Consider the following 13,100-nt stretch of genomic DNA (forward strand, 5'->3'; position numbering starts at 1 on the left):
AATAATTTTGGAAAATATTAGAAAAAAAAAGTCATTATAGCGATTATTGATTGTGATAATCAAAGTTTAATTAAACTTGCAAATAATTTAATATTCGATAGAAAACTAAAGTGTATTGAAATCCACCGCTCTCATAATAAAGAAAAAAATAAAAAATAAAAAAATGATCTTGTATTATGAATATATTAATAATTTTGCATAAATATTCACCATACTCATTAAGCAAATCTAAGTTTGAGGCATGTAAGTTATGTTAGGTGTATTCAGTGATAAATTTTATATGGAAAAGAAGTATGAAATTTAATATAAAATGTAAAGTCAATAATGTAGCAAGATTTTATATTGAAATGAAGTATAAAAATTAATATAAAATTTAAAGTTAAGAATATAGTATAGTGTGGCATGTTCTAATGTTAATATAAATATTTTGACATGATCAATAAAAAAAATAAAAAATAAAAAGTGCAAGTTTTTTTATAATTTAAAAATAATAATAATAATAATTGTTGTACTAAGAGGTGTTCACCAACATAGTATAGTAGAAATGTTATAATGTTTAACATTTTGACTACATTACAATAAAATAATAGTATAAACTAAGTTATAGTATTGGTGCTTGATGCTACTGTTAAGATAGATCTATATTGGTTATAAGTTTAACTATAAAATTAAAAAGTTAAATTATAAAAGTAGTCCGTGGTATTTGTTATGATGAAGCCTATTTAAAAGCTTGTGGAAATCCATTATGGGATGCAAGAATCTTGTCTTATATCCATATTAACTTTGGACTTATCCCTCTTTGTGTTTGGTAGATCTAGATTTAAGATGGATCTAAACTAATTACTAGTAAAAATGAAAATTATAATAGTATTTGTCTATATTTTGGTCTTTGTGTTTGGTAGATCTAAATTTAAAATGAATCTAAACTAATTACTAGTAAGAATGGAAATCATAATCATATTTGTCTATATTTTGGTTATATATAGCTTATCATAAATAAAAGGATGTGTAAATCTTTTAATAATTTGTTTTTTAAAAACTAGTTAACTTTGCTTATGCAGTTAACTCAGTTTACTTTTGAATTTGTTTACTTTTACCTTTGCTTGCTTCTTAAACCCACTCATAGTAATGATGGATAAGAGTTTGAAACTATTGCAACAATTAATAGCATTGAAAAGGCAATACACCTCTTGAGATGAAAATGATTCTTAATGCCAATTGGTGTTTCTCTTTACCATGAATTTTATAATATTAAGAGATATTGTGCTATCTTGTCTTGTTATGTAATGTAAACATTTTGATTTCATCAATTTGCATAAAAAAATAAAATTTAATATCTATATCTATATCTATATATATATATATATATATATATATATATATATATATATATATATATATATATATATATATATCCATTTCACTCAGGATGATTTTAAAATGAATGATAATTTAGTGATATGGCTTTGTGAAACTAATAGCCTCTGCTACATCGCGCATCCTAAAGTGATTTTAAAGTGAATGATAATTTTGTGATATTAATAAAAAAATAGAAACTGAAAATAACCATATAGATAGATAAAAAAAAAAAAAAAAAAAAAAAAAAAAGAAGAAGAAGAAGTAAGTGCTTAATATTTCTTTATCATATACTTTGAATGGATCATAAATTTAGCTTGAACATATTTTTTTATCACATTAAAATTCCAAATTAGGCTAAATTTTAAACATCTTTCCTTCTTACTAAAGTCAATACCATTTCTTAAATCAAAGTAAAAAGGTTAATTCAACACGAAGAATGGAAAATCTTGCTCCAAACTCTTTTAATATTTCTTTTAATTAAATATTTGTAAAATGAATTTTTAAAAGGAAAACTATATCCTATGGATATATTAAATCTTTAAAGACATAATATTTGAAAAATTTAAAGGCACAATGATGGTAATAAAAATCAAATTGAAATATATCCATTGATTAAGCTCTGCAACCCTCGGCCCTGCAAAAACCGAGATCCGCACCTTTCGCGAGTTGCAGACAGCGAGCCCCCGCCCTTTGCTGGCCTGGCTCCTGCGAACCTACCCGCCTGAGGTCTCACTGCTTGCTGCAGCCTGACTTTCATGGATCGAGTTGTTGGCTGACAAACCCAATCCCAGGGACTGTGACCATGGAGGGGTTGGGCACTCCCCAGGCGTCTCTTCCGCCTCCTCCGCCAATCTCACCTTCTGAGGCTTTCAATAGGCTCTTGGCTAGGCTATCAAAGAAGAAAAATATTGAAGCTACGAAATTTGTTAAAAGATTGGACGATATTCCGGTGATCTCCCTCCCTCCAGAAACCCCGATCCAAGTTGTCCTGTCATTGGCTGAACGGGCTCTCATCGGTCAGTTCACTGGGCTATGGTCATCCCCAAAAACCACTGAAAGCTAGGTCAACAGAAACTGGGTGCCACTGATCAAAGAAAGTGTCACCTCTTACTTTCTGGGGAGAGGATACTTCCTATTTGAATTCACATCAAAAGAAGACAAAGACCTAATCTTCCAAAATGGCCCTTGCTTCATGGGCCCTCAGGGTCTGTATTTGAATAAATGGATCCCGGACTTCGATCCGACAGTAGATTTGCCCAAAGCAGTCCCGGTGTGGGTCAGGGTCCCAAATCTCCTAGTGCACTGCTGGAACTGGGATTCTCTGAGGCACATTGGAAACGCCCTGGGGAAATTTATAGATCGTGCGAACAACAAGGACCAGTACGACTGTGCCAGGATCTGCGTAGAAGTAGATATGGAGGTGGGACTACCAGAGGCGATCACAATAAAGGTAGGAAGCTGGACGCATATGCAGAAACTGGACTATGAGCAGCTGCCCTTCAAATGCCGGAAATTCCATGTTTATGGTCATTTCGCCAGAGGCTGCCTGACCAACAATGAGGTTGTGCAGGGGAAAGAGGATGGATGGAACCAAGTCAAGTGATCCAAATCCTATCCCAAGAATCAGAAGCAGGGAGGCCCTAATGGCAAAGGAACCCATCAGGCCACTATCTAGCAGATCCCCATCAAATCCAATCCAGAAAATAAGTACGATCCCCTGAGTTCGCAACCAGAGAACACACAAGAGGGCGAGGTTCAAAAGGAGGCAGAAGCTACTCAGGAGATCGAGGCTCAAAAAACAGCTCCCACAAGCAAAGGTACTCCCTCAGCCTCCCACAAAGGAACAAGTGTTGAAGACCCAAAAGGTATGATTATAGAAGATGAGGAAGAAGAGCAAGAAACGGAAGAATCAGAAGAGGAAGGAGAAATAGGAGAGTCCCATACCTCGGTAAGAAGATCAACAAGAGGCTAGAAAACTGACAGGGAAAAAAGGGAGCAGGAGACCTACAAAGATAAACTTCAGGGCAGCCAACCAACTTTGGAAAAAATGTTAGCCTCAAAGCCTAAGACACTGAAAAACCTGCCCCACGACTCCAAAGGAGCCCACCAGAAGCATAAATAATGAAGGGCATCTCCTGGAATTGCAGAGGTATGGGGAGCAAAGTTAAAGAAGAAGCCATCAGAAGCCTAATCAGGACAGAAACCCCAGACTTACTTCTCGTCCAGGAGACAAAGCTGGAAGACATAGTCTTCCTTCAAGCAAGCAAGAAACTTTGGAATAAAAGTGAAGCAAGAGCAATCTCTGCCCGGGGTGCCTCAGGAGGGATAGGCACTCTTTGGAACGCCAATAAATTTACAGTCCTATTTGAGGCTAGGAATACTCATTGGTTGTTGCTGAAAATGCAGAACTTGGACACTAAGGAAACGTTTTGTCTATTCAATGTTTACTCTCCAGTCAATGTTGGGGAAAAAAACATTGTTGGGACTCTATAAGACACCAAGCAGATTTGACAAACCTGGAAAATATAATAATTGCTGGCGACCTCAACCTCACTCTTCATCCATCAGAAAAAAGGGGAGGCAGCGTAGTTAGAGACCCGGCAAGGGAATGGGTGGAGGACATAATGCAAGACTGGGACTTGCTGGACATCAAACCTTCTTCCGGTAAGTACTCTTGGTCTAATAAAAGAGTGGGACCTGGACACATTGTTTCCAGGCTAGATAGATTTATTATTCAAAGTTCCTATTTGTTGCTAGGTTTAGAGCCCAGAATGCATATTCTTGCTAGCAGCATCTCTGATCATAAGCCCAGAAAGTTAGAACTCCTAGCTCACCTTGATCTGGGCCCCATTCCATTTAGATTCAGCCCTCTCTGGGTAAAGGAGCCAGACTTCATGCAAACTATCAAGGAATGTTGGAATCAACCAGTTAAAGGATCACCATTCTACATTTGGGAGGAAAAGCTCAGAAGGGTGAAAGAAGCTCTAAAAATATGGGCCAAAACACTGTCCAACCCGGCTACAGAAAGGAAAACCATTAAAGTCGCTCTTGTTTCCCATCCAAATGGTATGGAGAGCGCTATGCTCACAAAAGATTTATTAGATCAAGAAGCCCAGTTGCAACAGCACTACCACAAAGCCTGCTTAGCTGAAGAAGAGTATTGGAGATTAAAATCTCGTAACCTCTGGCTTAAAGCAGGGGATAGGAACACTGCTTTTTTCCACAAACATGCCCAGGCAAGGAAATGCTTCAATACCATCTCAGAGATTAAAGAAGAGAGCGATATCCATAAGGATTTTGATCACATAAAGAAAGCAGCTTTTGCTCATTTCCAAAACTTGTATAGTGAAGATAAGGATCCAAGCCATTATCCAGATCTGTTAGATAATATACCCTCTGTAATTACTCAACGAATGAATGAATCTCTTGAGGCCAAAGTCACTGAAGATGAAGTGAAAAAGGCTCTTTTTGATAAGGACCCGAATAAGGCCCCTGGGCCGGATGATTTCTCTGCTAGATTCCTTCAAACTTGTTGGCCGATTATTGAAAAGGACCTCCTCAAAATGGTTCAAAAATCTCAAAATACACAGAAAATAGGAGTCAATACTAATTCTGCATTTTTAGCCCTCATACCCAAGGAAAAAGGTGCCAATAACTTCAGCAAATTCTGGTTGATTTCCCTATGCAACACAGTGTACAAATTAATCACCAAAGTAATTGCAAATACGCTGAAGTTCATTCTTCCCAAAATAATTCCAAAGAATCAAAGAGGCTTCATCAAAGGAAGGCAAATCGTGGACAACTTCATCCTGGTACAAGAGGCAATCCATTCAAGTCTCCTCCGAAAAGAGCAAGGTATGGTGATTAAACTTGATTTAGCAAATGCTTTTGATCGAGTAAATCATAGCTTTTTTTTAAATGTTATGAGCAAGTTTGGTTTTGGAGCAAATTTCATTAAATGGATATGGGCATGCGTCTCGGAGCCATGGATTGCTCCTCTTGTTAATGGAAGAGCCACATACTTTTTTAAAGCTTCGAGAGGACTTAGGCAGGGGTGTCCTCTATCCCCTCTGCTCTTTGTCATCCAAGCCTCAGTTCTTAGCTTCCTGCTAGACAAAAAGATGCAAGACCAAGAAATTAATGGATTGTGTATTGCAAGAGAGATCAAAAATATTAATCATGCCTTGTTTGCGGATGACACTTTGCTTTTGGGTCCTGCCTCTATCTCCTCTGCCACAAAATTCAAAGCGGTTCTGGATGATTTCAGTGAGACCTCAGGCAACGCTGTTAATAAGAGCAAATGCCACATTTTCAGCTGGAATATCACGCCCAGACTGCTATCTGCCATTTCTAGATGTTTGGGCTTTGCAGCTTCCACTTCTTGGTCTTCTTTTAAATATTTGGCCTCCCTGTATCTCACAAGAGACCTGCAAGCAAAGAATGGCTCCCTCAGCTGGAAAAATTCAAGGCTAAGATTCAAGCCTGGGGATACTCCTGGCTGGATACTGCTAGCAAAACAGTCTTAATTAAATCAGTGCTTACCAGCTTGCCCCTATTTCAATTCGCTGGGATTCTCGCTCTGGCATCCATTCTAAAAAAATGGAGTACATACGGAGGTTCTTTTGGAAGGGAGGAAAACAAAACGAAAAAAAGATCCCCCTTATCAGTTGGGAAACCATCTCCAAGCCACTGTGGGAGGGTGGTCTAAATTTTAAAAATCTTTGTCAACAGAATGTGGCAATGGCTGCAAAAATAATTTGGAGGATCATTGTGCCCAACTCTGGCTGGGCACAAAAGGCGCTCTGGAAAAAATATTTCAGAGGACCAAGATCCAGATGTTTAGAAAACGTGATCCATCTGCCAAACTCGTCATTTCTCAAAATATATGCCAGAGCTGCCCCTCTCATTACCGCTCACTCTTACTGGATCCCAGGCAACGGGGAAAAAATCAACATTTGGACAGACAAAATCATGAATAAGGAACCAATAGAAGACAGAGTCTCCATTAGCTCGCTACGCTGCTGGATGGACAGAGAGGGACTACAAACGATGTGGGATATCTCATGCTGGAACGACTTGGTATGGGCAGGCTGGAAACGTATAAAGGTGTTGGATAACCTGACCTCCGAATGGACCACGTTGCTCGACTCCCTGCACAGATTGGCGCCCACGCACTCGAGGAAAAGAGATGTGAAACGTTGGGGGCCGAAAGCCAGAGGATACGCAGTCTCCTTGGGGTACGCTACACTGAATGAGAGGCCATACGTTCCCCCTGATCCAACTCCTTGGCAAGGCGTCTAGCGACTGTCTTCATGGCCCAAGGTGGATTTCTTTGCCTGGCTTTTCTATCATGGCAAAATTTTAACTTATGACAACTTGCAGAGGAAAGGATTCCACATACCCTCCATCTGCTCACTATGCAATGAAAACGTAAGATAGCAGTTCATCTAATTCTAGAATGCAGCTTCTCCAGGCAGATCTGGTCTTTCTTTATCCATGATTTGGATCCTAATTTCACACTGCCTTGCTCCACTTCTGAACTTTTCTCTAAATGGGCAAACAGATATCCAAGTTCACCCCCTAAAAACCTGATTATTAAATCAGCATGCGCTGTCCTCCAAAAGATTATCTGTTGGCAAATATGGCTAGAACGTAACAGAAGAATTTTTAGAAATACAAAGCAGAGCCACAAAGTCTTAGAAGCCAAGATTAAATGCCACATAAAGGAGTGCTTGACTGATATAAAAGACGACTCCAATCTCAGTCAACAGGACATTGCATGGGGATCAACTCTATAACTTCAATTTCATCCAGCAGCCAGAAAAGGCCCTACTATTAAAGATTGGCAAATAAGGAAACCTGAGAACAACTTTCAAGATTGGCTTAAATCGCAAGCAAGGCACTTCCTCTTTTTTGATGGAGCTACAAAGGGAAATCCGGGCAACGCTGGTGCAGGAGGTGTTGTTCTAAATCAAATTGGGGAAAAAATTCTCTCCTATGCTTGGGGACTTGGATATTCTACCAGCATTCAAGCTGAGGCCTTGGCCCTCTTCCAAGGACTCAAGATCCTCAAAGATCTGGACATAAATGAAGCAATTGTTATAGACAATTCCCAGGTCATTATAAACGCAATGGTTTCCAATACTCCAGTTTTGGACCTTAACCTAGCAAGGCTAGTTACTAGGATCAAAGGTTTGGAAAACAATTTTCAGAACTTGAAGTACTACCATGTGTTGAGAACCCATAATAAAAAGGCGGACATCGAAGCCAATAAAGCTGCCCTACTATCTGTCGGGGTCAAGTTGAAAAATGAAGAAGAATCATGGGAACCCATTCCATAAATTGATTGTTGCCATGTTCTACTATTTGCTATTAAACAAATTTGTTTGTATCTTCAAGTGGGGGAAAATCTCTGAAATCGACTCTATGGGTGCCTTTCCAAGGAAGAAATCTGCAAGTTTCAGCTGCATTCTCATCCTTAGCAGTGAGATACATCAGGGCAAAGAAACTCATAATGTAATCAGATTTTCGGCATTCAGGCCAAGATTAATATAAACACTCCATAACCGTTTCTGTAAAAAAAAAAAAAAAGTATTTGAAAATTTTAATTTGATGTACTTTTAATTATAAATTTTGCTATGTTGCATGAGTTTCTGGAACGTGGGAATGTTGGGTACTTTGGGAACTTGGGTACGGGTGTACGGCTAGAGGTTTCCCCAAAATCTAGGGATCGGGAACGGTAATATTATATAATATAAAAATTAAAAATATATTTGTAATTATATAATTTATATAATAATCAAAATTAATATTAAATCAAAATATTCAAATATTAAAATCAATTTAAATATAATCTCTCTATATATAAATATATTCTCTCAGTGTCCCTCTCCCTTTTATATATATAAAATATTAAAATGTCAAGTTCATTATGAGTTTTTTGACACATGGCCAGTGTTTGAAACAATCTGCCTTAAAAATACAAAGGAACAATTTTACCTATGTTCCTCTAGTTATTCTTAAGAGAAAAAGTAAAGCAACTCTAATGGTTAAGCATTGATTGCCACATACAATATGCACACAATCTTTTGTGATATATATACATAAACAACAAAATAAATACTCATCCGCATGACATCCCACATATCACCCTTACATTGAGGTGCCACGCGCTTCCTTAACTCATCAAGAGATTGCTCGAGTTGCTCAATTAAGGATATTGGCGTTAAGGATGTCTTTGGTCTTGTGCTTCCTTAACTCATCAAGAGATTGCTCGAGTTTCTCAATTAAGGATATCGGCGTTAAGGATGTCTTTGGTCTTGCGCTTCCTTAACTCATAAGAGATTGCTCCAATTTCTCAATTAAGGATATCGATATTAAGGATGTCTTTGGTCTTTCTTCTTGCGGAGGTTTCAACAAAAGTTCATGTTTTGTGGGGAGTTCAACATATTTGTCTACAAGCTTTGTATTCCCCAACCTCAAATAACGCTAGAACTCCAAAAAACAGTCTTCAAAACCGATGGAACTTTCCCAAACTGCTATTGCAGTTCCCACTTAAAAAGAAACATTCCCATATAATTCTAAAGATTCATGAACATGAAACCAATTTGAAAAAAGAAAAATTACACATAAAAAAAAAATTAGATCCTCTCTTAACCTAATAAATCAGAAATGAAGTAGATGTAATCTGGTATATAAATAAATAAAAACATTGTATTATATTCAAAAGCGTGAAGAGCAAATATTTTCGTATCTTCCCTGTCTCAGGGAATTCATCTTTTTCTGGTGTTTTCCGGACATTGACAGTGGAGAGAAAATTTTGGAAATCGGAGCATTGCACGCGTACATCATGCAAACCAATTGCCAAGCTGCAGCTCAGATAAATTCCGTAGCCTCAACACGCAGACATGGAACCCACAAAATAATTTATACATTTAGATATTATATTGTGGGTAGTTGAATGTTTGGTGCGTTTGGTACGAGTCACACAGCATCACCTAACAATCCACTCAGCAACTTGCCTGCAAAACGATGAAGACGAATCTTTTCACATGGATGGATGGCTGGCCTTCTGCTACGTGGATAAACGCTGATCACTCGCTCGCTGATTATCCAGAAGATGCCCCAGAAAGACAGATTATAAACAGATTGCTCATTTCTCCAGAGACCAAGAAGGAGATAGATCTATGAGGTCCAATCGTCCCAGTGCTTGTGTCAAGATTTCCAATTCGTGATATGGGGAAGAAAATCATTTGCTCTTACATCACAGATACGATCTGGTATTCTGCATCGGGCATGGGAGAAGTGGCTTCGCGATTGTGTGTTTCTTATGTTGTAAAGAGTTTGGACAATAAGCGGCCAAACTCGATGTTATGGGTTTTGAGAAGTATTGGGTTGAATACTTGACAACCAGGTTAGCAGGGTTTTAGAAAATTATCTACTTTTTATCTTGTAGATCATTTTTTAAAATTTTCGCAATTTGATTGTTAAGTATGATACCATCCAATACTTCTTATAACGTTATGGCGTGTTATTTGACCATTTATTGTCAAAATCTTTATAACCTTTGAAATACACCCTCTTGGAACGACTTATCTCATGTGTCAGATTGTGTCTGTGATGTAATAGGACATGACCCCATTGAACCAGAGCACCTTAGAAGCATTGGCCAGAAAATCAACAACTGGAACTTTTTCAAAGGTTTGATCTATAATTACTTTGTCATTGTTATTTTTGTTTCTTATTGAAAAAGTTACACTATTAAGCCGTCTATTTGATTTTTTTCCCAAATGAGTGTTCCCCTTGCAAAACAAGGAATATCTGGAAGGAGAGGTGATCTTCCGCAGATGGGAGGAGTTGATTGTGGATCCACAAAGTCCCTACGATAGGGATTGCTTTAGGGTTTGTAAGGTGCTTTTGTCTGATGGCTTTCTGGCCTGTGCATCTCTGTGTAAGTACCATTTATATGTGATGTTGCAAGCTGTCTTTCAGGTTATTTGAATGGTTGGTTTCATTCGATCTCGATTTCCTGTGTTAGATCGAAAGCCATATCTATTCATTCGGGGCCAATACAAGTTCATTTACCTCTGTTCCAAGACTGGTAGTTGTTTATTAAGTTGATCCAGCTAAAGGAGGAAAGACTGGTAGTTGTTTATTAAGTTGATCCAGCTAAAGGAGGAAAGGGTTGCTGGCAAATGTAAGAATCTGCAGATAAAAAGAGAATAAGGGAAAAGGGCTTTCAATCCCTTTAGCTCCTCAATCTCAGTCATGTTATGAAAGAGGTTTTTTTTATATGTCTATGAATTATGGTTGGAAATGGGTTTAGTTTGTTCAAATTTTGAGTCAGTTGCAGAGGATAAAAGTTGTTTTAATGAAGTCTGGATTTAAGCCATCTTGATAACATTATTTTATAATGGCAATAATTTTGATAACATCTTATAATTGTAGATAATTTTTCTATTTAACATTAAAATAAATAAAAAATAATATCACTAGATATAAAGTTACTTTCATTCTTTCAAGATGGGGTTGGAAGCTTATTCAATGGTCATACTTTTTCAACCTAATGTATTTTGACTAGTGATGGTTCTCAAAGGAGTAACAAGTTTTTTTTCGTTTTTAAGAGATTTTAATAGTGAAAAAGAAGTTTTATAAATTTTAAGAAAGATTTTAACAATGACAAGGTTGCTGTAAAAATTTTAAAATATAATTAAAAAAAAATATATTGTGAAAAAATTATAGTTGTTTGCATAGAAATTGATCATTTAAGTTTTATTTAAATATTATTTTTATGTTTAGATATTCATTTTATTAAAAATAATATTTTCATTAATTATTTTCTCTAATTTAATATTAACAATTATATTCTAATAATTATTTCTTTATAGTAAAATATTATTTATTTAGTCAAATTTAACCGTTTTCTTTATATGAAATATTATTTATTTAGTCAAATCTAACCATTATATTATAATGGCTAAAAATTATCTTCGTCTATTTAACTTGATGTCAAGATCTTGTTCTTCATTGTGATTTTTATCTAAATTTTTCTTACTTTTCATAATATGACTCACAAAAGTTTAAATTCAATAATTACTTATATTTATTTTTATTGAGTTAAAGATTTTCAAAAATAAAAATAGAGGTCTCATTATAATAATTCACAATATACTTTAATATTAATAAAAAGTATGTTTTAAAATTTTATATAAAAAGAATTTTTTTATTATAATTTTAAATATTAATAAAATATTAAATATTAACTATTTTTAAAATAACATTTTAAAATTATAAAATTATGAAAATTCATATTTTAAAAGTTAATTTTATTATAAATAGGAAATTAACCTTTTAATAACAAAAAAATAAAGATATGAAACTTATACCTTATTTTGAAGCCATACATGTAACCTCCTCTCATTTGTTATCATAAGAAATAATTAAACTTTATAATTTCCATAGAACCATTTTAATTCTTCCTTCCACATCAAAAATCATTTTAGCCAATAGCTTATTAATGATTTGAGTTGGTTTATTTTCACCTTTTAGATACATGTTTCAATGAGTGATTTAAAATGTTATCATAATGATAAATATAAATCATTTAAATTTGAATAAGTGATTTAAAATGTTATTATAATGGTAAATATAATTCATTTAAATTTGAATAATCTACTTCAATATGAAAGCTTTTAGACAGCCTAGTTAGTATCAATATTTTTTTGTGCATTATTTTCAAAATTCAATATATATCTCTTCCATCTCTAAGGATGTCGATTAAAGAAAAGGAATCATCATTTATATAAGGAGGGTCATTGTATTCTGACCAAGTTGACATTGTAATTTATCGTAATTTATTTTACCATATGATATTATTAAATGTATGTTTTAAAAATTATATAAAAAGAATTTTTTTATTATAGTTTTAGATATTAATAAGGTATTAAAATTTTAATTTTTAAAGTTAAATATTAACAAAATATTATATATTTGATTTCGTAAATGTTTAAAATAACATTTTAAAAATACAAAATTATGAAAATTCATATTTTAAAAAATATTTTTATTATAAATATTAAATTAACTTTTTAATTATGCAATAAAAATATGAAACTTACACTTTATTTTGAAGCAATACATGTAACCTCTCTCATTTGTTGTCATAATAAATAATTAAACTTGATAATTTTTAGAAGATATAATTAGAACCATTTTAACCCCTCCCACCACAGCAAGGATCAATTTACCCAATAGCTTTTTAATGATTTGAGTTGGTTTATTTTCACCTTTCATATCCGTGTTTCAATACTTGATTTAAAATGTCATTACAATGGTAAAAAAAAATCATTTAAATTTGAATAGTCTATTTTAATATGAAAGAGTTTTTAGACAAGTCTAGCTAGCATCCATACTTGATTTAAAATGTTATTACAATGATAAAAAAAAATCATTTAAATTTGAATAGTCTATTTTAATATGAAAGAGTTTTTAGACAAGTCTAGCTAGCATCAATATTTTTTTGTGCACTGCTTTCAAAATTCAATATATATCTCTTTCATCTCCTTGATTTAAAATGTTATTACAATGGTTAAAAAAAATCATTTAAATTTGAATAGTCTATTTTAATATGAAAGAGTTTTTAGACAAGTCTAGCTAGCATCAATATTTTTTGTGCACTGCTTTCAAAATTCAATATATATCTCTTTCATCTCCAAGGACGTTGATTAAAGAGAAGGGATCAC

General features: G+C 34.6%; 1 long non-coding RNA gene across 1 annotated transcript; it reads left to right on the forward strand.

Moving 5' to 3' along the window:
• Positions 1 to 9,176: 9,176 nt before the first annotated feature.
• LOC149158828 (uncharacterized) lies at positions 9,177 to 10,652 on the forward strand. The gene is made up of 2 exons (XR_016261723.1): positions 9,177 to 9,772; positions 9,988 to 10,652. It is a non-coding gene; the product is annotated as an uncharacterized LOC149158828 (long non-coding RNA).
• Positions 10,653 to 13,100: the final 2,448 nt, after the last annotated feature.

Source organism: Pinus tabuliformis, chromosome 5_2 (genome assembly GCF_031772625.1).
Source record: "Pinus tabuliformis cultivar Carrire ecotype Pingquan chromosome 5_2, CPIR1, whole genome shotgun sequence".
Classification (NCBI taxonomy): domain Eukaryota; kingdom Viridiplantae; phylum Streptophyta; class Pinopsida; order Pinales; family Pinaceae; genus Pinus; species Pinus tabuliformis.